The sequence below is a fragment of the Mauremys reevesii genome, linkage group 5 (genome assembly GCF_016161935.1).
Source record: "Mauremys reevesii isolate NIE-2019 linkage group 5, ASM1616193v1, whole genome shotgun sequence".
NCBI lineage: Eukaryota > Metazoa > Chordata > Testudines > Geoemydidae > Mauremys > Mauremys reevesii.
Window position 1 is genome coordinate 30,292,753 of NC_052627.1, and position 22,355 is coordinate 30,315,107.

The window sequence follows — 22,355 nt, forward strand, 5'->3', positions numbered from 1 at the left end:
GCTTTTAAATTTAACAAAAGCCCCAGCAGCTCCCTGCCCTTCCCCCGGCCCCAGCTCACCTCACTCCGCCTCTGCCTCCTCCCCTGACCGCTCCCGAGGCTTCTCCTCCCGCTTCCCGCGAATCAGCAGTTCGCGCAGGAAGCCTGGGAGAGCTGAGAAGGAAGCAGCGGCTTCCCGCAGGTGAGCTGGTGCAGGGGGGCGGAGGTGCGAGGAGGGCTCCAGGCATCGCACGGTTCCGGCCTGGCCCCGGACTCCATCCCTGGGCGGCGCGGCTCTGGCCCAGTACCGACCGTGGCCAGCCAGGCAGCGCAGCTCCGGCCCGGTCCCGACCTCGGCTGGCCGGACGGCGCGGCTCCAGCCTGGCCCCTGACCAGCTGGGCGCCCCGACACCAGACCCGGCCGAGCGCCCCGGCTCCGGTCCAAACCCCGGCCAAGAGGCCCAGCCCGGCCCCAGGCCTGACCCGGCCCGAGGCCTGGCCTGGCCCGGCCCCTATCACCAGGCAGCGTGGTAAGGGGGCAGGGAGCATGGAGGGAGTGTTGGATAGAGGGCAGGGGAGTTGGGGGGGTGGATTAGTGTTGGGGCGTTCAGAGGGCAGGGAACAGGGGGATTGAATGGGAGCAAGGGTCCCGGGGGGGCAGTCAGGAAGGAGCAGGGGTTGGATGGGGCGGCAGGGAATAGGGAAGGTGGGTGCCCTACCCTTAAGAACCCTAACCCTAGGGCTGGAAGCCCTACCGATAGGAACCCTAACCCTCGTTCCGAGTGCTCTACCCATAGCAACCCTAACCCTACCGCCAGCAGCCCTACCCATAGGAACCCTAACCCTAGGGCGGGATGCCCTACCTATAGGAACCCTAAACCTACATCCAAGTGCCCTGGCCATACGAACCCTCACCCTAGCTCAGGGGGCCATATCCATAGAAACGCTAACCCAGCGCTGGGTGCCCTACCCATAGGAACCCTAACCATAGGGCAGGGTGCCCTACCCATAGGAACCCTAAAAATAGCTCCGGCTGCCCTACCTATAAGAACCCTAACACTAGCTCGGGGTGCCCTACCCATAAGATTCTTAACCCTAGATCGGGGGGCCCTATCCATAGGATCCCTAACGCTAGCTCAGGGGGGCCTACGCATAGGAGCCCTAACCCTAGCTCTGGGGGCGCTTCCCAATGGAACCCTAACCCTAGCGTGGGGAGCCGTACCCATAGGAACCCTAACCCTAGCTCCGAGTCGCCTACCCATAGGAACCCTAACCCTAGATCCGAGTCGCCTCCCTTTAGGAACCCTAACCCTAGCTCCGAGTTCCCTACCCATAGGAACCCTAACCCTAGGATGGGAAGCCCTACTCATAGGAACCCAACCCTAGTTCCAAGTCGTCTACCGATAGGAATCTTAACCCTAGCTCCAAGTCGCCTACCCATAGAAACCCTAACCCCAACTCCTAATACCTTACCCATAGGAAGTCTAGCCCTAGAGTTGGAAGCCCTACCCCTAGGAACCCTAACCCTAGGGTGGGAAGCTCTACCCATAGAAACCCTGACCCTAGATCCAAGTCGCCTACCCATGGGAACCCGAACCCTAGCTCCAAGTCGCCTACCTATAGGAACCCTAATCCTAGGGTGGGAAACCCTACCCATAGGACCCCTAAAACTAGCTCTAAGTCGCCTACCCATAGGAACCCTAAACCTAGGGTGGAAACCCCTACCCATAGGAACCCGAACCCTAGCTCCAAGTCGCCTACCCATGGGAACCCGAACCCTAGCTCCAAGTCGCCTACCTCTAGGAACCCTAATCCTAGGGTGGGAAACCCTACCCATAGGAACCCTAACACTAGCACCAAGTGCCCAACCCATAGGAAACCTAACCCTAGCTCAAAGTGCCCAACCCATAGGAACCCTAACCCTAGCTCCAAATACCCTACCCATAGGAACCCTAACCCTAGCTCCAAGTCGCCTACCCATAGGAACCCTAAAATTACCTCCAAGTCGCCTATCCAAATGAACCCTAACCCTAGCTCCGAGAACCCTTACCATAGGAACCGTAACCCTACGGTGGGAAGCCCTCCCCATAGGAATCCTAACCCTAGCTCCATTCGCCTACCCATAGGAACCCTAACCGTAGCTCCGAGTACCCTACCCATAGTAACCCTAACCCTACCTACGGGTGCCCTACCCATAGGAATCATAACCCTAACACCGAGTGCCCTACCATTAGGAAAACTAACCCTAGCTCCAAGTACCCTACCCTTAGGAACCCTAACACTAGCTCCGAGGGCCCTACCCATAGGAACCCTAACCCTAGAGTGGGAAGCCCTACCCATAGGAACCCTAAACCTAGCTCCAAGTCGCCTACCCATGGGAACCCGAACCCTAGCTTCGAGTGGCCTACCCATACGAACCCTAACCCTAGCTGCGAGTAGCCTACCCATAGGAACCCAAACCCTAGCTCTGAGTGCTCTACCCATAGGAACCCTAACCCTAGCTCCGAGTGCCCTACCCATAGGAACCCTAACCCTAGCTCCGAGTGCCCTACCCATAGGAACCCTAACCCTAGCTCCGAGTGCCCTACCCATAGGAACCCTAAACCTAGCTCTGAGTGCTCTACCCATAGGAACCTTAAACCTAGCTCCAAGTCGCCTACCCATAGGAACCCTAACCCTATCTCCAAGTCGCCTACCCATAGGAACCCTAACCCTAGCTCCGAGTGGCCTACCCATAGGAACCCAAACCCTAGCTCCGAGTGCTCTACCCATAGGAACCCTAACCCTAGCTCCGAGTGCCCTACCCATAGGAACCCTAACCCTATCTCCGAGTGCCGTACCCATAGGAACCCTAACCCTAGCTCCAAGACGCCTACCCATAGGAGCCCTAACCCTATATCCAAGTCCCCTACCCATAGAAACCCTAACCCCACCTCCAAAAACCTTACCCATAGGAACTCTAACCCTAGGATAGGAAGCCCTACCCCTAGGAACCCTAACTCTAGGGTGGGAAGCCCTACCCATAGAAACCCTGACCCTAGATCCAAGTTGCCTACCCATGGGAACCCGAACCCTAGCTCCAAGTCGCCTACCTATAAGAACCCTAATCCTCGGGTGGGAAACCCTACCCATAGGAACCCTAACACTAGCTCTAAGTCGCCTACCCATAGTAACCCTAAACCTAGGGTGGAAAGCCCTACCCATAGGAACCCTAACCCTAGATCCAAGTCGCCTACCCATGGGAACCCGAACCCTAGCTCCAAGTCGCCTACCTCTAGGAACCCTAATCCTAGGGTGGGAAACCCTACCCATAGGAACCATAACACTAGCTCTAAGTTGCCTACCCATTGGAACCCTAAACCTAGCACCAAGTGCCCAACCCATAGGAAACCTAACCCTAGCTCAAAGTGCCCAACTCATAGGAACCCTAACCCTAGCTCCAAATACCCTACCCATAGGAACCCTAACCCTAGCTCCAAGTCGCCTACCCATAAGAATCCTAAAACTACCTCCAAGTCGCCTATCCATAGGAACCCTAACCCTAGCTCCAAGAACCCTTACCATAGGAACCGTAACCCTATGGTGGGAAGCCCTCCCCATAGGAATCCTAACCCTAGCTCCATTCGCCTACCCATAGGAACCCTGACCGTAGCTCCGAGTACCCTACCCATAGTAACCCTAACCCTACCTACGGGTGCCCTACCCATAGGAATCATAACCCAAGCTCCGAGTGCCCTACCATTAGGAAAACTAACCCTAGCTCCAAGTACCCTACCCATAGGAACCCTAACCCTAGAGAGGGAAGCCCTACCCATAGGTACCCTAACCCTTGCTCCAAGTCGCCTACCCATGGGAACCCGAACCCTAGCTTCGAGTGGCCTACCCATAGGAACCCTAACCCTAGCTCCGAGTAGCCTACCCATAGGAATCCTAACCCTAGCTCCGAGTCGCCTAACCATAGGAACGCTAAACCTAGCTCCGAGTTGCCTACCCATAGGAACCATAACCCAAGGATGGGAAACACTACTCATAGGAACCCTAACCCTTGCTCCAAGTCGCCTACCCATAGGAACCTTAACCCTAGCTCCAAGTGCCCTACACATAGGAACCCAAACCCTAGCTCCGAGAGCCCTACCCATAGTAACCCTAACCCTAGCTCCAAATACCCTACCCATAGGAACCTTAACCCTAGGGTGGGATGCCCGACCCCTAGCAACCCTAACCCTAGGGTGGGAAGCCCTACCCATAGGAACCCTAACCCTAGCTCCAAGTCGCCTACCCATAGGAACACTAACCATAGCTCCAAGTGCCCAACCCACAAGAACCCTAACCCTAGCTCTGAGTGCCGTACCCATAGGAACCATAACCCTAGCTCCAAATACCCTACCCATAGGAACCCTAAACCTAGGGTGGAAAGCCCTCCCCATAGGAACGCTACCCCTAGCTCCCTTCGCCTACCTATAGGAACCATATAACCAGCTCCGAGTACGCTACCCATAGGAACCCTAAACCTAGCTCCGAGTGCCCTACCCATAGAAACCCTAACACTAGCTCCCAGTGCCCTACCCATAGTAACCCTAACCCTAGCTCTTAATACCCTTCCCATAGGAACCCTAACCTTATGGTGGGAATCCGTACCCATAGGAACCCTAACCCTAGCTCCAAGTCGCCTATCCATAGGAATACTAACGCTAGCTCCAAGTGCCCTACCCATAGGAACCCTAACCCTAGCTCCGAGTGCCCTACCCATAGAAACCCTAACCCTAGCTCCGAGTGCCATACCCATAGGAACCATAATCCTAGCTCCAAATACCCTACCCATAGGAACCCTAAACCTAGGGTGGAAAGCCCTCCCCATAGAAACACTACCCCTAGCTCCATTCGCCTACCTATAGGAACCCTATCCCCAGCTCAGAGTACCCTACCCATAGTAACCCTAACCCGATGGTGGGAATCCGTACCCATAGGAACCCTAACCCTAGCTCCAAGTCCCCTATCCATAGGAACACTAACCCTAGCTCCGAGTGCCCTACCCATAGGAACCCTAACCCTAGCTCCGAGTGCCCTACCCATAGGAACCCTAACCCTAGCTCCAAGTCGCTTACCTATAGGAACTCAAAACCTAGCTCCGAGTGCCCTACCCATAGGAACCCTAACCCTAGCTCCGAGTGCCCTACACATAGGAACCCTAACCCTAGCTCAGAGAGCCCTACCCATAGGAACCCTAAACCTAGCACCAAGTCGACTACACATAGGAACCCTAACCCTAGCTTCGAGTGCCCTACCCATCGGAACCCTAACCCTAGCTCCGTGTGCCCTACCCATAGGAACCCTAACCCTAGCTCTGAGTGCTCTACCCATAGGAACCTTAATCCTAGCTCCAAGTCGCCTCCCCATAGGAACCCTAACCCTATCTCCAAGTCGCCTACCCATAGGAACCCTAACCCTAGCTCCAAACGCCCTACCCATAGGAACCCAAACCCTAACTCCGAGTGCCGTACCCATAGGAACCATAACCCTAGCTCCAAATACCCTACCCATAGGAACCCTAAACCTAGGGTGGAAAGCCCTCCCCATAGAAACACTACGCCTACCTCCATTCGCCTACCTATAGGAACCCTATCCCGAGCTCAGAGTACCCTACCCATAGTAACCCTAACCTGATGGTGGGAATCCGTACCCATAGGAACCCTAACCCTAGCTCCAAGTCGCCTATCCATAGGAACACTAACCCTAGCTCCGAGTGCCCTACCCATAGGAACCCTAACCCTAGCTCCGAGTGCCCTACCCATAGGAACCCTAACCCTAGCTCCAAGTCGCTTACCTATAGGAACTCAAAACCTAGCTCCGAGTGCCCTACCCATAGGAACCCTAACCCTAGCTCCGAGTGCCCTACACATAGGAACCCTAACCCTAGCTCCGAGTGCCCTACCCATAGGAACCCCAACCCTAGCTCCAAGTCGCCTACCCATAGGATCCCTAACCCTAGCTTCGAGTGCCCTACCCATAGGAACCCTAACCCTAGCTCCGTGTGCCCTACCCATAGGAACCCTAACCCTAGCTCTGAGTGCCGTACCCATAGGAACCCTAACCCTAGCTCCAAGACGCCTTCCCATAGGAGCCCTAACCCTATCTCCAAGTGCCCTACCCATAGAAACCCTAACCCTAGCTCCAAATGCCCTACCCATAGGAACCCAAACCCTAGCTCCGAGTGCCGTACCCATAGGAACCATAACCCTAGCTCCAAATACCCTACCCATAGGAACCCTAAACCTAGGGTGGAAAGCCCTCCCCATAGAAACACTACCCCTACCTCCATTCGCCTACCTATAGGAACCCTATCCCGAGCTCAGAGTACCCTACCCATAGTAACCCTAACCCGATGGTGGGAATCCGTACCCATAGGAACCCTAACCCTAGCTCCAAGTCGCCTATCCATAGGAACACTAACCCTAGCTCCGAGTGCCCTACCCATAGGAACCCTAACCCTAGCTCTGAGTGCCCTACCCATAGGAATCCTAACCCTAGCTCCAAGTCGCTTACCTATAGGAACTCAAAACCTAGCTCCGAGTGCCCTACCCATAGGAACCCTAACCCTAGCTCCGAGTGCCCTACCCATAGGAACCCTAACCCTAGAGAGGGAAGCCCTACCCATAGGAACCCTAACCCTTGCTCCAAGTCGCCTACCCATGGGAACCCGAACCCTAGCTTCGAGTGGCCTACCCATAGGAACCCTAACCCTAGCTCCGAGTAGCCTACCCATAGGAATCCTAACCCTAGCTCCGAGTCGCCTAACCATAGGAACGCTAAACCTAGCTCCGAGTTCCCTACCCATAGGAACCATAACCCAAGGATGGGAAGCACTACTCATAGGAACCCTAACCTTAGTTCCACGTCGCCTACCGATAGGAACCTTAACCCTAGCTCCAAGTGCCCTACACATAGGAACCCAAACCCTAGCTCCGAGAGCCCTACCCATAGTAACCCTAACCCTAGCTCCAAATACCCTACCCATAGGAACCTTAACCCTAGGGTGGGATGCCCGACCCCTAGCAACCCTAACCCTAGGGTGGGAAGCCCTACCCATAGGAACCCTAACCCTAGCTCCAAGTCGCCTACCCATAGGAACACTAACCATAGCTCCAAGTGCCCAACCCACAAGAACCCTAACCCTAGCTCTGAGTGCCGTACCCATAGGAACCATAACCCTAGCTCCAAATACCCTACCCATAGGAACCCTAAACCTAGGGTGGAAAGCCCTCCCCATAGGAACGCTACCCCTAGCTCCCTTCGCCTACCTATAGGAACCATATCCCCAGCTCCGAGTACGCTACCCATAGGAACCCTAAACCTAGCTCCGAGTGCCCTACCCATAGGAACCCTAACCCTAGCTCCAAACGCCCTACCCATAGGAACCCAAACCCTAGCTCTAAATACCCTTCCCATAGGAACCCTAACCTTATGGTGGGAATCCGTACCCATAGGAACCCTAACCCTAGCTCCAAGTCGCCTATCCATAGGAATACTAACGCTAGCTCCAAGTGCCCTACCCATAGGAACCCTAACCCTAGCTCCGAGTGCCCTACCCATAGAAACCCTAACCCTAGCTCCGAGTGCCATACCCATAGGAACCATAATCCTAGCTCCAAATACCCTACCCATAGGAACCCTAAACCTAGGGTGGAAAGCCCTCCCCATAGAAACACTACCCCTAGCTCCATTCGCCTACCTATAGGAACCCTATCCCCAGCTCAGAGTACCCTACCCATAGTAACCCTAACCCGATGGTGGGAATCCGTACCCATAGGAACCCTAACCCTAGCTCCAAGTCCCCTATCCATAGGAACACTAACCCTAGCTCCGAGTGCCCTACCCATAGGAACCCTAACCCTAGCTCCGAGTGCCCTACCCATAGGAACCCTAACCCTAGCTCCAAGTCGCTTACCTATAGGAACTCAAAACCTAGCTCCGAGTGCCCTACCCATAGGAACCCTAACCCTAGCTCCGAGTGCCCTACACATAGGAACCCTAACCCTAGCTCCGAGTGCCCTACCCATAGGAACCCCAACCCTAGCTCCAAGTCGCCTACCCATAGGATCCCTAACCCTAGCTTCGAGTGCCCTACCCATAGGAACCCTAACCCTAGCTCCGTGTGCCCTACCCATAGGAACCCTAACCCTAGCTCTGAGTGCTCTACCCATAGGAACCTTAATCCTAGCTCCAAGTCGCCTCCCCATAGGAACCCTAACCCTATCTCCAAGTCGCCTACCCATAGGAACCCTAACCCTAGCTCCAAACGCCCTACCCATAGGAACCCAAACCCTAACTCCGAGTGCCGTACCCATAGGAACCATAACCCTAGCTCCAAATACCCTACCCATAGGAACCCTAAACCTAGGGTGGAAAGCCCTCCCCATAGAAACACTACGCCTACCTCCATTCGCCTACCTATAGGAACCCTATCCCGAGCTCAGAGTACCCTACCCATAGTAACCCTAACCTGATGGTGGGAATCCGTACCCATAGGAACCCTAACCCTAGCTCCAAGTCGCCTATCCATAGGAACACTAACCCTAGCTCCGAGTGCCCTACCCATAGGAACCCTAACCCTAGTTCCGAGTGCCCTACCCATAGGAACCCTAACCCTAGCTCCAAGTCGCTTACCTATAGGAACTCAAAACCTAGCTCCGAGTGCCCTACCCATAGGAACCCTAACCCTAGCTCCGAGTGCCCTACACATAGGAACCCTAACCCTAGCTCCGAGTGCCCTACCCATAGGAACCCCAACCCTAGCTCCAAGTCGCCTACCCATAGGATCCCTAACCCTAGCTTCGAGTGCCCTACCCATAGGAACCCTAACCCTAGCTCCGTGTGCCCTACCCATAGGAACCCTAACCCTAGCTCTGAGTGCTCTACCCATAGGAACCTTAATCCTAGCTCCAAGTCGCCTCCCCATAGGAACCCTAACCCTATCTCCAAGTCGCCTACCCATAGGAACCCTAACCCTAGCTCCAAATGCCCTACCCATAGGAACCCAAACCCTAGCTCCGAGTGCCGTACCCATAGGAACCATAACCCTAGCTCCAAATACCCTACCCATAGGAACCCTAAACCTAGGGTGGAAAGCCCTCCCCATAGAAACACTACCCCTACCTCCATTCGCCTACCTATAGGAACCCTATCCCGAGCTCAGAGTACCCTACCCATAGTAACCCTAACCCGATGGTGGGAATCCGTACCCATAGGAACCCTAACCCTAGCTCCAAGTCGCCTATCCATAGGAACACTAACCCTAGCTCCGAGTGCCCTACCCATAGGAACCCTAACCCTAGCTCTGAGTGCCCTACCCATAGGAATCCTAACCCTAGCTCCAAGTCGCTTACCTATAGGAACTCAAAACCTAGCTCCGAGTGCCCTACCCATAGGAACCCTAACCCTAGCTCCGAGTGCCCTACCCATAGGAACCCTAACCCTAGCTCCGAGTGCCCTACCCATAGGAACCGCAACCCTAGCTCCAAGTCGCCTACCCGTAGGATCCCTAACCCTAGCTTCGAGTGCCCTACCCATAGGAACCCTAACCCTAGCTCCGAGTGCCCTACCTATAGGAACCCTAACCCTAGCTCTGAGTGCTCTACCCATAGGAACCTTAAACCTAGCTCCAAATCGCCTACCCATAGGAACCCTAACCCTATCTCCAAGTCGCCTACCCATAGGAACCCTAACCCTAGCTCCGAGTGGCCTACCCATAGGAACCCAAACCCTAGCTCCGAGTGCTCTACCCATAGGAACCCTAACCCTAGCTCCGAGTGCCCTACCCATAGGAACCCTAACCCTAGCTCCGACTGCCGTACCCATAGGAACCCTGACCCTAGCTCCAAGACGCCTACCCATAGGAACCATAACCCTAGCTCCAAATACCCTACCTATAGGATCCCTAAACCTAGGGTGGAAAGCCCTCCCCATAGAAACACTACCCCTACCTCCATTCGCCTACCTATAGGAACCCTATCCCGAGCTCAGAGTACCCTACCCATAGTAACCCAAACCCGATGGTGGGAATCCGTACCCATAGGAACCCTAACCCTAGCTCCAAGTCGCCTATCCATAGGAACACTAACCCTAGCTCCGAGTGCCCTACCCATAGGAACCCTAACCCTAGCTCCGAGTGCCCTACCCATAGGAACCCTAACCCTAGGTCTAGGGATTCTACCCATAGGAACCCTAACCCTAGCTCCAAGGGACCTACCCATAGGAACCCTAACCCAGGCTCCGAGTGCCCTACCCATAGGAACCCTAACCCTAGCTCCGAGAGTGCTACCAATAGGAACACTAAACCTAACTCCAAGAAGCCTACCCTTAGAAACCCTAACCCGAGCTCCGAGTCCCCTACCCATAGTCAACCTAACCATAGCTCCTAGTGCCCTACCCATAGGAACCCTAACCCTAGCTCCCAGTCACCTACCCATAGGAACCCTAACCCTAGCTCCCAGTGCCCTACCCATAGGAACCCTAACCCTAGCTCCCAGTGCCCTACCCATAGGAACCCTAACCCTAGCTCCGAGTGACCTACCCATAGGAACCCTAACCCTAATTCCAAGTGCCCTACCCATAGGAACCCTAACCCTAGCTCCGAGTGCCCTACCCATAGGACCCCTAACCCCTAGCTCCGAGTGTCCTACCCACAGGAACCCTAACCCTATCTCCGAGTGCCCGACCCATAGGAACACTAACCCTAGCTTCAAGTCGCCTAGCCATATGAACCCTAACCCTAGCTCCAAGTGCCGTTCCCATAGGAACCCTATCCCTAGCTTCAAGTCGCCTAGCCATATGAACCCTAACCCTAGCTCCAAGTGCCGTTCCCATAGGAACCCTATCCCTAGCTCTGAGTGCCCTAGCCATAGGAACTCTAACCCTAGCTCCAAGTAGTCTACCAATAGGAATCCTAACCCTAGCTCCAGGTGCCATACCCATAGGAACCCTAACCCTAGCTCCGAGTGCCCTACCCATAGGAACCCTTATCCTAGCTCCGAGTGACCTACCCATAGGAACCCTAACCCTTGCTCCGAATGACCTACCCATAGGAACCCTAACCCTATCTCCAAGTCGCCTACCCATAGCAACCCGAACCCTAGCTCCGAGTCGCCTACCCATACGAACCCTAACCCTAGCTTCGAGTGCCCTTCCCATAGGAATCCTAACCCTAGCTCCAGGTGCCATACCCATAGGAACCCTAACCCTAGCTCCGAGTGCCCTACACATAGGAACCCTTTTCCTAGCTCTGAGTGCCCTACCCATAGGAACCATAACCCTAGCTCCGAGTGGCCTACCCATAGGAACCCGAACCCTAAAACCTAGTGTCCTACCCATACGAACCCTAAGCCTAGCTCCGAGTGCCCGACCCATAGGAACATTAACCCTAGCTTCAAATCGCCTAGCCATAGGAACCCTAACCTAACTCCGAGTACCCTACCCATAGGAACCCTAACCCTAGCTCAGAGTGTCCTACCCATAGGAACCCTAACCCTAGCTCGAAGTAGCCTACCCATAGGAACCCTAACCCGCGCTCTGAGTCCCCTACACATAGGCACCCTAACCCTAGCTTTGAGTGCCCTACCCATAGGAACCTTAACCCTAGCTCCAAGTCGCCTACCCATAGGAATCCTAACCCTAGCTCCATGTGCCATACCCATAGGAACCCTAACCCTAGCTCCGAGTGCCCTACCCATAGGAACCCTTACCCTAGCTCAGAGTGTGCTACCCATAGGAACCCTAAACCTAGCTCCAAGTAGCCTACCCATAGGAACCCTAACCCGAGCTCCGAGTCCCCTAAGCATAGGCACCCTAACCCTAGCTTCGAGTGTCCTACCCATAGGAACCCTAACCCTAGCTCCCAGTTGCCTACCCATAGGAATCCTAACCCTAGCTCCCTGTGCCCTGCCCATAGGAACCCTAAAGCTAGCTCCAAGTCACTTACCCAAAGGAACCTTAACCCTAGCTCCAAGTCTCCTACCCATAGGAACCCTAACTCCAGCTCCGAGTGCTCTACACATAGGAACCCTAACCCTAGCTCTGAGTGCCCTACCCATAGGAACTCTAACCCTAGCTCCGAGTGCCCTACCCATAAAAACCCTAACCCTAACTCCGAGTGCCATACCCCATAGGAACCCTAACCCTAGCTCCGAGTGACCTACCCATAGAAACCCTAACCCTAGCTCCAAGTGCCCTACCCAAACGAACCCTAACCCTAGCTCTGAGTTCTCTTCGCATTGGAACCCTAACCCTAGCTCCAAGTGCCCTACCCATAGGAACCCTAATCCTAGCTCCGAGTGACCTACCCATAGGAACCCTAACCCTTGCTCTGAGTGCCCTACCCATAGGAACCCTAACCCTAACTCCTAGTGTCCTACCCATAGGAAACCTAACCCTAGCTCCAAGTCGCCTACCCTCAGGAACCCTAAACCTAGCTCCAAGTCGCCTACCTATAGGAACGCTTATCCTAGCTCCAAGTGCCCTACCCATAAGAACCCTAACCCTATCTCCAAGTTGCCTACCCATAGCAATATGAACTCTAGCTCCAAGTCGCCTACCCATAGGAACCCTAACCCTAGCTTCGAGTGCCCTACCCATGTGAACCCTAACCCTAGCTTCGAATGCCCTACCCATGGGAACCCTAACCCTAGCTCCAAGTCTCCTATCCATAGGAACCCTAACCGTAGCTCCGAGTGCCCTACCCAGAGGAACCGTTTCCCGAGCTCCGAGTGCCCTACCCATAGGATCCCTAACCCTAGCTCCGAGTGGCCTACCCATAGGAACCCAAACCCTAGATCCTAGTGCCCTACCCATAGGAACCCGAACCCTAACTCCTAGTGCCCTACCCATAGGAACCCGAACCCTAGCTCCGAGTGCCCTACCCATAGCAATCCCAACCCTAGCTCCGTGTGCCGTACCCGTAGGAACCGTAACCCTGGCTCCAAGTCACCTAGCCATAGGAACCCTATCCCTAGCTCCGAGTGCCCTACCCATAGGAACCCTAACCCTAGCTCCGAGTGCCCTACCCATAGGAACCCTAACCGTAGCTCCAACTAGTCTACCAATAGGATCCCTAACCGTAGGTCCAAGTGCCCTTCCCCTAGGAACCCTAAACCTATCTCCGAGTGCCCTGCCCATAGGAACCCTAAGCCTAGCTCCGAGTCCCCTACCCATAGGAACCCTAAGCCTAGCTCCGACTGCCCTACCCAGAGGAACCCTAACCCTAGATCCGAGTGCCCTACGCATTGGAATCCTAACCCTAGCTCCAAGTCGCCTACCCATAGGAACCCTAACCCTAGCTCCAAGTCGCGTACCCATAGGAACCCTAACACTAGCTCCAAGTCGCCTACCCATAGGAACCCTAACTGTAGCTCCAACTAGTCTACCAATAGGGACCTTAACCGTAGCTCCAAGTGCCCTTCCCATAGGAACCCTAAACCTAGCTCTAAGACGCCTAGCCATAGGAACCCTAACCCTAACTCCGAGTGCCCTACCCACAGGAACCCTAACCCTTGCTCCGAATGCCCTACCCATAGGAACCCTAACCCTAGCTCCAAGTCGCGTACCCATAGGAACCCTAACCCTAGCTCCGAGTGCCCTGCCCATAGGAACCCTAACCCTAGCTCCAAGTCCCCTACGCATAGGAACCCTAAGCCTAGTTCCGAGTGCCCTACCCATAGGAACCCTAACCCTAGCTCCGAGTGCCCTACCCATTGGAATCCTAACCCTAGCTCCAAGTCGACTACCCATAGGAACTGAAACACTAGCTCCAAGTCGCCTACCCATAGGAACCCTAACTGTAGCTCCAACTAGTCTACCAATAGGGTCCTTAACCGTAGCTCCAAGTGCCCTTCCCATAGGAACCCTAAACCTAGCTCTAAGACGCCTACCCATAGGAACCCTAACCCTTGCTCCGAGTGCCCTACCCATAGGAACCCTAACGCTAGCAACGAGTGTCCTAACCATAGGAGCCCTAACCCTAGGTCCAAGTCGCCTACCCATAGGAACCCTAAACCTAGCTCCCTGTGCCCTACCCATAGGCACGCTAACCCTATCTTCGAGTGCCCTACCCATACGAACCCTAACCCTAGCTCCAAGTTGCCTACCCATAGGAAGCCTAACCCTAGCTCCCAGTGCCCTACCAATAGGAACCCTAACCCTAGCTCCAATTCGCCTACCCATAGGAACCCTAACTCTAGCTCCGAGTGCTCTACCCATAGGAACCCTAACCCTAGCTCCGAGATCCCTACCCATAGAAACCCTTACACTACCTCCGAGTGCCCTACCCATAGGAAACCTAACCGTACCTCCGAGTGCCCTACCCATAGGAACCCTAACCCTAGCTCTAGGGAGTGTACCCATAGGAACCCTAATCCTAGCTCCAAGTGCACTACCCATAGGAAACCTAACCCTAGCTCCGAGTGCCCTACCCATAGGAACCCTAACCCTAGCTCTGAGTGCCCTACCCATAGGAACCCTAACCATAGCTCCGAGTGCCCTACCCATAGGAACCCTAACCCTAGGTCCAAGAAGCCTAAAGATAGGATCCCTAACACGAGCTCCGAGTCCCCTACTCATAGGCACCCTAACCCTAGCTCCGAGAGCCCTACCCGTAGGAACCCTAACCCTAGCTCCCAGTCGCCCACCCATAGGAACCCTAACCCTAGCTCCCAGTGCCCTACCCATAGGAACCCTAACCCTAACTCCTAGTGTCCTACCCATAGGAAACCTAACCCTAGCTCCAAGTCGCCTACCCTCAGGAACCCTAAACCTAGCTCTAAGTCGCCTACCTATAGGAACGCTTATCCTAGCTCCAAGTGCCCTACCCATAAGAACCCTAACCCTATCTCCAAGTCGCCTACCCATAGCAATACGAACCCTAGCTCCAAGTCGCCTACCCATAGGAACCCTAACCCTAGCTTAGAGTGCCCTACCCATAGGAACCCTAACCCTAGCTCCGAGTGGCCTACCCATAGGAACCCAAACCCTAGATCCTAGTCCCCTACCCATAGGAACCCGAACCCTAACTCCGAGTGCCCTACCCATTGGAATCCTAACCCTAGCTACAAGTCGACTACCCATAGGAACTGTAACACTAGCTCCAAGTCGCCTACCCATAGGAACCCTAACTGTAGCTCCAACTAGTCTACCAATAGGGTCCTTAACCGTAGCTCCAAGTGCCCTTCCCATAGGAACCCTAAACCAAGCTCTAAGACGCCTAGCCATAGGAACCCTAACCCTAACTCCGAGTGCCCTACCCACAGGAACCCTAACCCTTGCTCCGAGTGCCCTACCCATAGGAACCCTAACGCTAGCTCCGAGTGTCCTAACCATAGGAGCCCTAACCCTAGGTCCAAGTCGCCTACCCATAGGAACCCTAAACCTAGCTCCCTGTGCCCTACCCATAGGCACGCTAACCCTATCTTCGAGTGCCCTACCCATACGAACCCTAACCCTAGTTCCAAGTTGCCTACCCATAGGAAGCCTAACCCTAGCTCCCAGTGCCCTACCAATAGGAACCCTAACCCTAGCTCCAAGTCACCTACCCTTAGGAACCCTAACCCTAGCTCCAATTCGCCTACCCATAGGAACCCTAACTCTAGGTCCGAGTGCTCTACCCATAGGAACCCTAATCCTAGCTCCGAGTGCCCTACCCATAGGAACCCTAACCCTAGCTCCGAGATCCCTACCCATAGAAACCCTTACACTACCTCCGAGTGCCCTACCCATAGGAAACCTAACCGTACCTCCGAGTGCCCTACCCATAGGAACCCTAACCCTAGCTCTAGGGAGTGTACCCATAGGAACCCTAACCCTAGCTCCAAGTGCACTACCCATAGGAAACCTAACCCTAGCTCCGAGTGCCCTACCCATAGGAACCCTAACCCTAGCTCTGAGTGCCCTACCCATAGGAACCCTAACCCTAGCTCCAAGTGCCCTACCCATAGGAACCCTAACCCTAGGTCCAAGAAGCCTACGTATAGGATCCCTAACACGAGCTCCGAGTCCCCTACTCATAGGCACCCTAACCCTAGCTCCGAGAGCCCTACCCATAGGAACCCTAACCCTAGCTCCCAGTCGCCCACCCATAGGAACCCTAACCCTAGCTCCGAGATCCCTACCCATAGAAACCCTTACACTACCTCCGAGTGCCCTACCCATAGGAAACCTAACCGTACCTCCGAGTGCCCTACCCATAGGAACCCTAACCCTAGCTCTGAGTGCCCTACCCATAGGAACCCTAACCCTAGCTCCGAGTGCCCTACCCATAGGAACCCTAACCCTAGGTCCAAGAAGCCTACGTATAGGATCCCTAACACGAGCTCCGAGTCCCCTACTCATAGGCACCCTAACCCTAGCTCCGAGAGCCCTACCCATAGGAACCCTAACCCTAGCTCCCAGTCGCCCACCCATAGGAACCCTAACCCTAGCTCCCAGTGCCCTATCCATAGGAACCCTAACCCTAGCTCCCAGTGCCCTACCCATAGGAACCCTAATCCTAGCTCCAAGTCACCTACCCATAGGAACCATAACCGTAGCTCCCAGTGCCCTACCAATAGGAACCCTAACCCTAGCTCCAAGTCACCTACCCTTAGGAACCCTAACCCTAGCTCCAATTCGCCTACCCATAGGAACCCTAACTCTAGGTCCGAGTGCTCTACCCATAGGAACCCTAATCCTAGCTCCGAGTGCCCTACCCATAGGAACCCTAACCCTAGCTCCGAGATCCCTACCCATAGAAACCCTTACACTACCTCCGAGTGCCCTACCCATAGGAAACCTAACCGTACCTCCGAGTGCCCTACCCATAGGAACCCTAACCCTAGCTCTAGGGAGTGTACCCATAGGAACCCTAACCCTAGCTCCAAGTGCACTACCCATAGGAAACCTAACCCTAGCTCCGAGTGCCCTACCCATAGGAACCCTAACCCTAGCTCTGAGTGCCCTACCCATAGGAACCCTAACCCTAGCTCCGAGTGCCCTACCCATAGGAACCCTAACCCTAGGTCCAAGAAGCCTAAAGATAGGATCCCTAACACGAGCTCCGAGTCCCCTACTCATAGGCACCCTAACCCTAGCTCCGAGAGCCCTATCCATAGGAACCCTAACCCTAGCTCCCAGTGCCCTACCCATAGGAACCCTAATCCTAGCTCCAAGTCACCTACCCATAGGAACGCTAACCCTAGCTCTGAGTGCCCTACCCATAGGAACCCTTACTCTAGCTTCAAGTCGCCTAGCCATAGGAACCCTAACCCTAACTCCGAGTGCGCTACCCATAGGAACCCATACCCTGGCTCCGAGTGTCCTACCGATAGGAACCCTAACCCTAGCTCGAAGTGTCCTACCCATAGGAACTCTAACCCTAGCTCAGAGTGCCCTACCCATAGGCACCCTAACCCTAGCTCCGAGTGCCATACCCATAGGAAAACTTACTCTAGCTTCAAGTCGCCTAGCCATAGGAACCCTAACCCTAACTCCGAGTGCGCTACCCATAGGAACCCATACCCTGGCTCCGAGTGCCCTACCCATACGAACCCTAACCCTAACTCCAAGTACTCTATGCATAAGAACCCTAACCCTAGCTCCAAGTGCCCTGCCCATAGCAACCCTAACCCTAGCTTCGAGTGACCTACACATAGGAACCCTAACCCTTGCTCCGAGTGCCCTACCCATAGGAACCCTAACGCTAGCTCCGAGTGTCCTAATCATAGGAGACCTAACTCTAGCTCCCAGTGCCCTACCAATAGGAACCCTAACCCTAGCTCCAAGTCACCTGCCCTTAGGAACCCTAACCCTAGCTCCAATTCGCCTACCCATAGGAACCCTAACTCTAGCCCCGAGTGCTCTACCCATAGGAACCCTAATCCTAGCTCTGAGTGCCCTACCCATAGAAACCCTTACACTACCTCCGAGTGCCCTACCCATAGGAACCCTAACCGTACCTCCGAGTGCCCTACCCATAGGAACCCTAACCCTAGCTCTAAGTGCCCTACCCATAGGAAACCTAACCCTAGCTCCGAGTGCCCTACCCATAGGAACCCTAACCCTAGCTCTGAGTGCCCTACCCATAGGAACCCTAACCCTAGCTCCGAGTGCCCTACCCATAGGAACCCTAACCCTAGCTCCAAGAAGCCTACCTATAGGATCCCTAACATGAGCTCAGAGTCCCCTACTCATAGGCACCCTAACCCTAGCTCCGAGAGCCCTACCCATAGGAACCCTAACCCTAGCTCCCTGTCGCCCACCCATAGGAACCCTAACCCTAGCTCCCAGTGCCCTATCCATAGGAACCCTAACCCTAGCTCCCAGTGCCCTACCCATAGGAACCCTAATCCTAGCTCCAAGTCACCTACCCATAGGAACGCTAACCCTAGCTCTGAGTGCCCTACCCATAGGAACCCTAACTCTAGCTTCAAGTCGCCTAGCCATAGGAACCCTAACCCTAGCTCCGAGTGCCCTACCCATAGGAACCTTAACCCTAGCTCCAAGTCGCCTACCCATAGGAACCCTAACCCTAGCTCCAAGTCGTCTACCCATAGGAACCCTAACCCTAGCTCCGAGTGTCCTACACATAGGAACCCTAACCCTAGCTCCGAGAGTCTTACCAATAGGAACACTAAGCCTAACTCCAAGAAGCCTACCTATAGTAACCCTAACCCGAGCTCCGAGTCCCCTACCCATAGGCCCTCTAACCCTAGCTCCGAGTGCCCTACCCATAGGAACCCTAACCCTAGCTCCAAGTCACCTACCCATAGGAACCCAAACTCTAGCTCCAAGTGCCCTACTCATAGGAACCCTAACCCTAGCTCCGAGTGCCCTACCCATAGGAACCCTAACCCTAGCTCAGAGTGCCCCACCCATAGAAACCCTAACCCTAGCTCCGAGTGTCCTACCCATAGGAACCCTTACCCTAGCTCCGAGTGCCCTACCCGTAGGCACCCTAACCCTAGCTCCGAGTGCCATACTCATAGCCACCGTATCCCTAGCTCCCCGTGCCCTACCCATAGGAACCCTAACTGAGCTCCAAGTGCCCGACCCGTAGGAACACTAACCCTAGCTTCAAGTCGCCTAGCCATAGGAACCCTAACCCTAACTCCGAGTTCCCTTCCCATAGGAACCCTATCCCTAGGTCCGAGTGCCCTTTCCATAGGAACACTAACCCTAGCTCCAAGTAGTCTACCAATAGGAATCCTAACCCTAGCTCCGAGTGCCCTACCCATAGGAACCTTAACCCTAGCTCCAAGTCGCCTACCCATAGGAACCCTAACCGTAGCTCTAAGTCGCCTACCCATAGGAACCCAAACCCTAGCTCCGAGTGTCCTACACATAGGAACCCTAACCCTAGCTCCGAGCGTCCTACCAATAGGAACACTAAGCCTAACTCCAAGCAACCTACCTATAGGAACCCTAACCCGAGCTCCGAGTGCCCTACCCGTAGGAACCCTAACTCTAGCTCCGAGTGCCCTATCCATAGGAAACCTAACCCTAGCTCCGAGTGCCCTACCCGTAGGATCCCTAACCCTAGCTCCAAGTACCCTACCCATAGGAACCCTAACCCTAGCTCCGAGTGCCCTACCCATAGGAACCCTAACCCTAGCTACGAGTGACCTACCCATAGGCCCTCTAACCCTAGCTCTGAGTGCCCTACCCATAGGAACCCTAACCCTAGCTCCGAGTGCCCTACCCATAGGAACCCTAACCCTAGCTCCAAGTGCCCTGCCCATAGGAACCCTCACCCTTGCTTCAAGGCGCCTACCAATAGGAACCCTAACCCTATCTCCGAGTGCCCTACCCATAGGAACCCTAACCCTAGCTCCGAGTGCCCTACCCATAAAGACCCTAACCCTAGCTCAGTATGCCCTACCCATAGGAGCCCTAACCCTAGCTCCGAGTGCCCTACCCATAGGGACCCTAACCCTAGCTCCGAGTACCCTACCCATAGGAACCCTTACCCTAGCTCCAAGTGTCTTACATATAGGAACCGTAACCCTAGGGCTCCGTGCTCTCCCCATAGGAACTCTAACCGTAGCTCCATGTGCCCTATTCTTAGGAACCCTAACCTTAGGGCGGGAAGCCGTACCCATCGGAATACTAACCCTAGCTCCAAGTGCCCTACCCATCCCTTCCTCCTTCTATTTGCACCATTTCTGATAAGAGTGGAATCCTTCAGCCAGGGCCTCTTTGTGGTCTGTCTCATCTCCAGCTGGAGTGTTCCTGCTGATTATAGCTCTAACAGCAAAGCTTTGGGAGGGATCTGGTTTCTTAGGAGAGAGAGAGGCAAGATCAGCTCCTTTAAGTCCATCCAGAGACCCAGTGCAGTGCAGATCCTGGCAGAGTCATGCCATCCGTTCTCCCTAGGATATGCAGCTTTTAAGATCCAGTACCAGTTTTAGCTTCTGTTTGGATTTAAGGTGCAGCCCTAGGCAGAACACAGTACAGTGATCTAGTGTGGCAGTTACAAAGCCCTGGATGAAGAGCCACATTTAAAAGGAACAGTCAGAATCTTCAGACCAGACGGAGACGGAAAAAAGTTTGTTTTGGCCACTGTGATGTTGTGATCTTCCAACAACAGCTTTGAACCCAACAGTACTTTCACACTGAGATATCTGGTGATAAATGTCAGGTACACACCCCCAGGGAGAGGAGCAGATCTCATCCCCACACTATTCACCCGTCTACCAACAACACCTCAATTTTATCCAGATTGAGTTTCAACCAGTTCGCTCTCATCCCAACCTATGTCCTGGCTGGATTGGATGAGACAGAAATACAGAGCTGGGTGTCATTAGCGTACTGAAAGCATGGCAGCCTATGTCTGCTGACTAGCCCTCCCAAGAACACAGTGTACACACTGAACAGGAGAGGTGACAAAATGCAACCTTGTGGTACTCCACAACAGCACTAGTAGGGATGAGAAGCAATTGTCTAGGAACACTGAAGAGACACCTGAAATAGCTATTTCCTTTCCACTCCTACTACCATCATGAGAAAGTAAACAACCCTTAATGATTATTGGTATCAAAGAATGTCAGGGTTGGAAGGCACCTTAGGAGGTCATCTCAGTTAACCCCCTGCTCAAAGCAGGACCAATCCCCAGACAGTTATTTACCCCAGTTCCCTAAATGGCCCCCCCCCAAAGGATTGAGCTCACAACACTGGGTTTAGCAGGCCAATATACACACCCCTGAGCTATCCCTCTCCCCCAAGCACAGGATAGACCTAATAATGTCAGCATCTGCTAGCAGAGGGCACTAGTAACAGGATGTACTAGTAACAGCCTCCCCTGGGCTGGAGAGCCATGGGCTAAACCCACCTGATTACAGCATGACTCCCACCTGAAGGGAATCAGGCACTTCCCCATAAAGAGCAGAAGGTGGTTCTAGTAGAGAAGGGGAAATTAGGCATAAGTGGTGATAAATCCTTGCTGGACTAGCCACTAGGTAGAAAGGAAAACTTTTCAGGTAGGGAGCTCTGTGAGACAGCCTCACTAAGTAGGGAAGGAGCAGAGACCCAGAAAGGAACTTAGGAGGCTGGGTCAGAAGTTGCCTGAGGGAAAACTGCAGCACTGGTAAAGAAGTAGAGTTAGGCTATATCTATACTGTATCATCTATAAACCAAAATGACCTCTGTGGATAAAGCTGGAGAAAATAAGAAACAAGCCAGTGACACTGTTCTAATCCTATTGCTATAAAACTTAATTATTGCAAATTATTTACAGGACACTATGCAAATGTGAACTCAGAAAGCTGAAATGTTGTAGAAAATGGCACCAATCCAATGACTAAAATGAAAACATTTTTAAATTACTCTTTAAAAGTAGACTGAAGAAAGTTCTAGAAAATATTATGTAGGAACAGGGAATGGACTACATATAATTTAATAGGCCTTCTCCAGCTCTAATGTCTGTGAGTAATAGCCTGCAGTGATGCTCACACAAATGTTCAACTATTTAAAGACATTAGAATACTCCAAAACCAGTTTAAACTTCATGCAGTTCTGTATTTATTTTTCTTGTACCCATCGTTTTGAGGGCTTGGTTCAAAGTTGCTCCATTTTCCCTCAACTACTTGTAACGTCAGACCTGCTTAAATGTCTGTAGGGTTCCTAGGTGGTATTTTAACTTAAGGGTTCTTCTTTTGTACTCTTTGGAGACTCTTTTCTTCCCCTCCCTCTCACCAAGATAGTGTTATTGGATGGACTTTTTAGCCAGACATGCTCCAGTATTGCTGTTAACTATGTTTCTTTTCGGCATAACAGAAAAGGAAAAAATCCTCACACAAACACTAGCCAGTTATAACTGACACCGTATTAATCAGTGCACGTGGAGTAAAGCATAGTGTTCCTGTG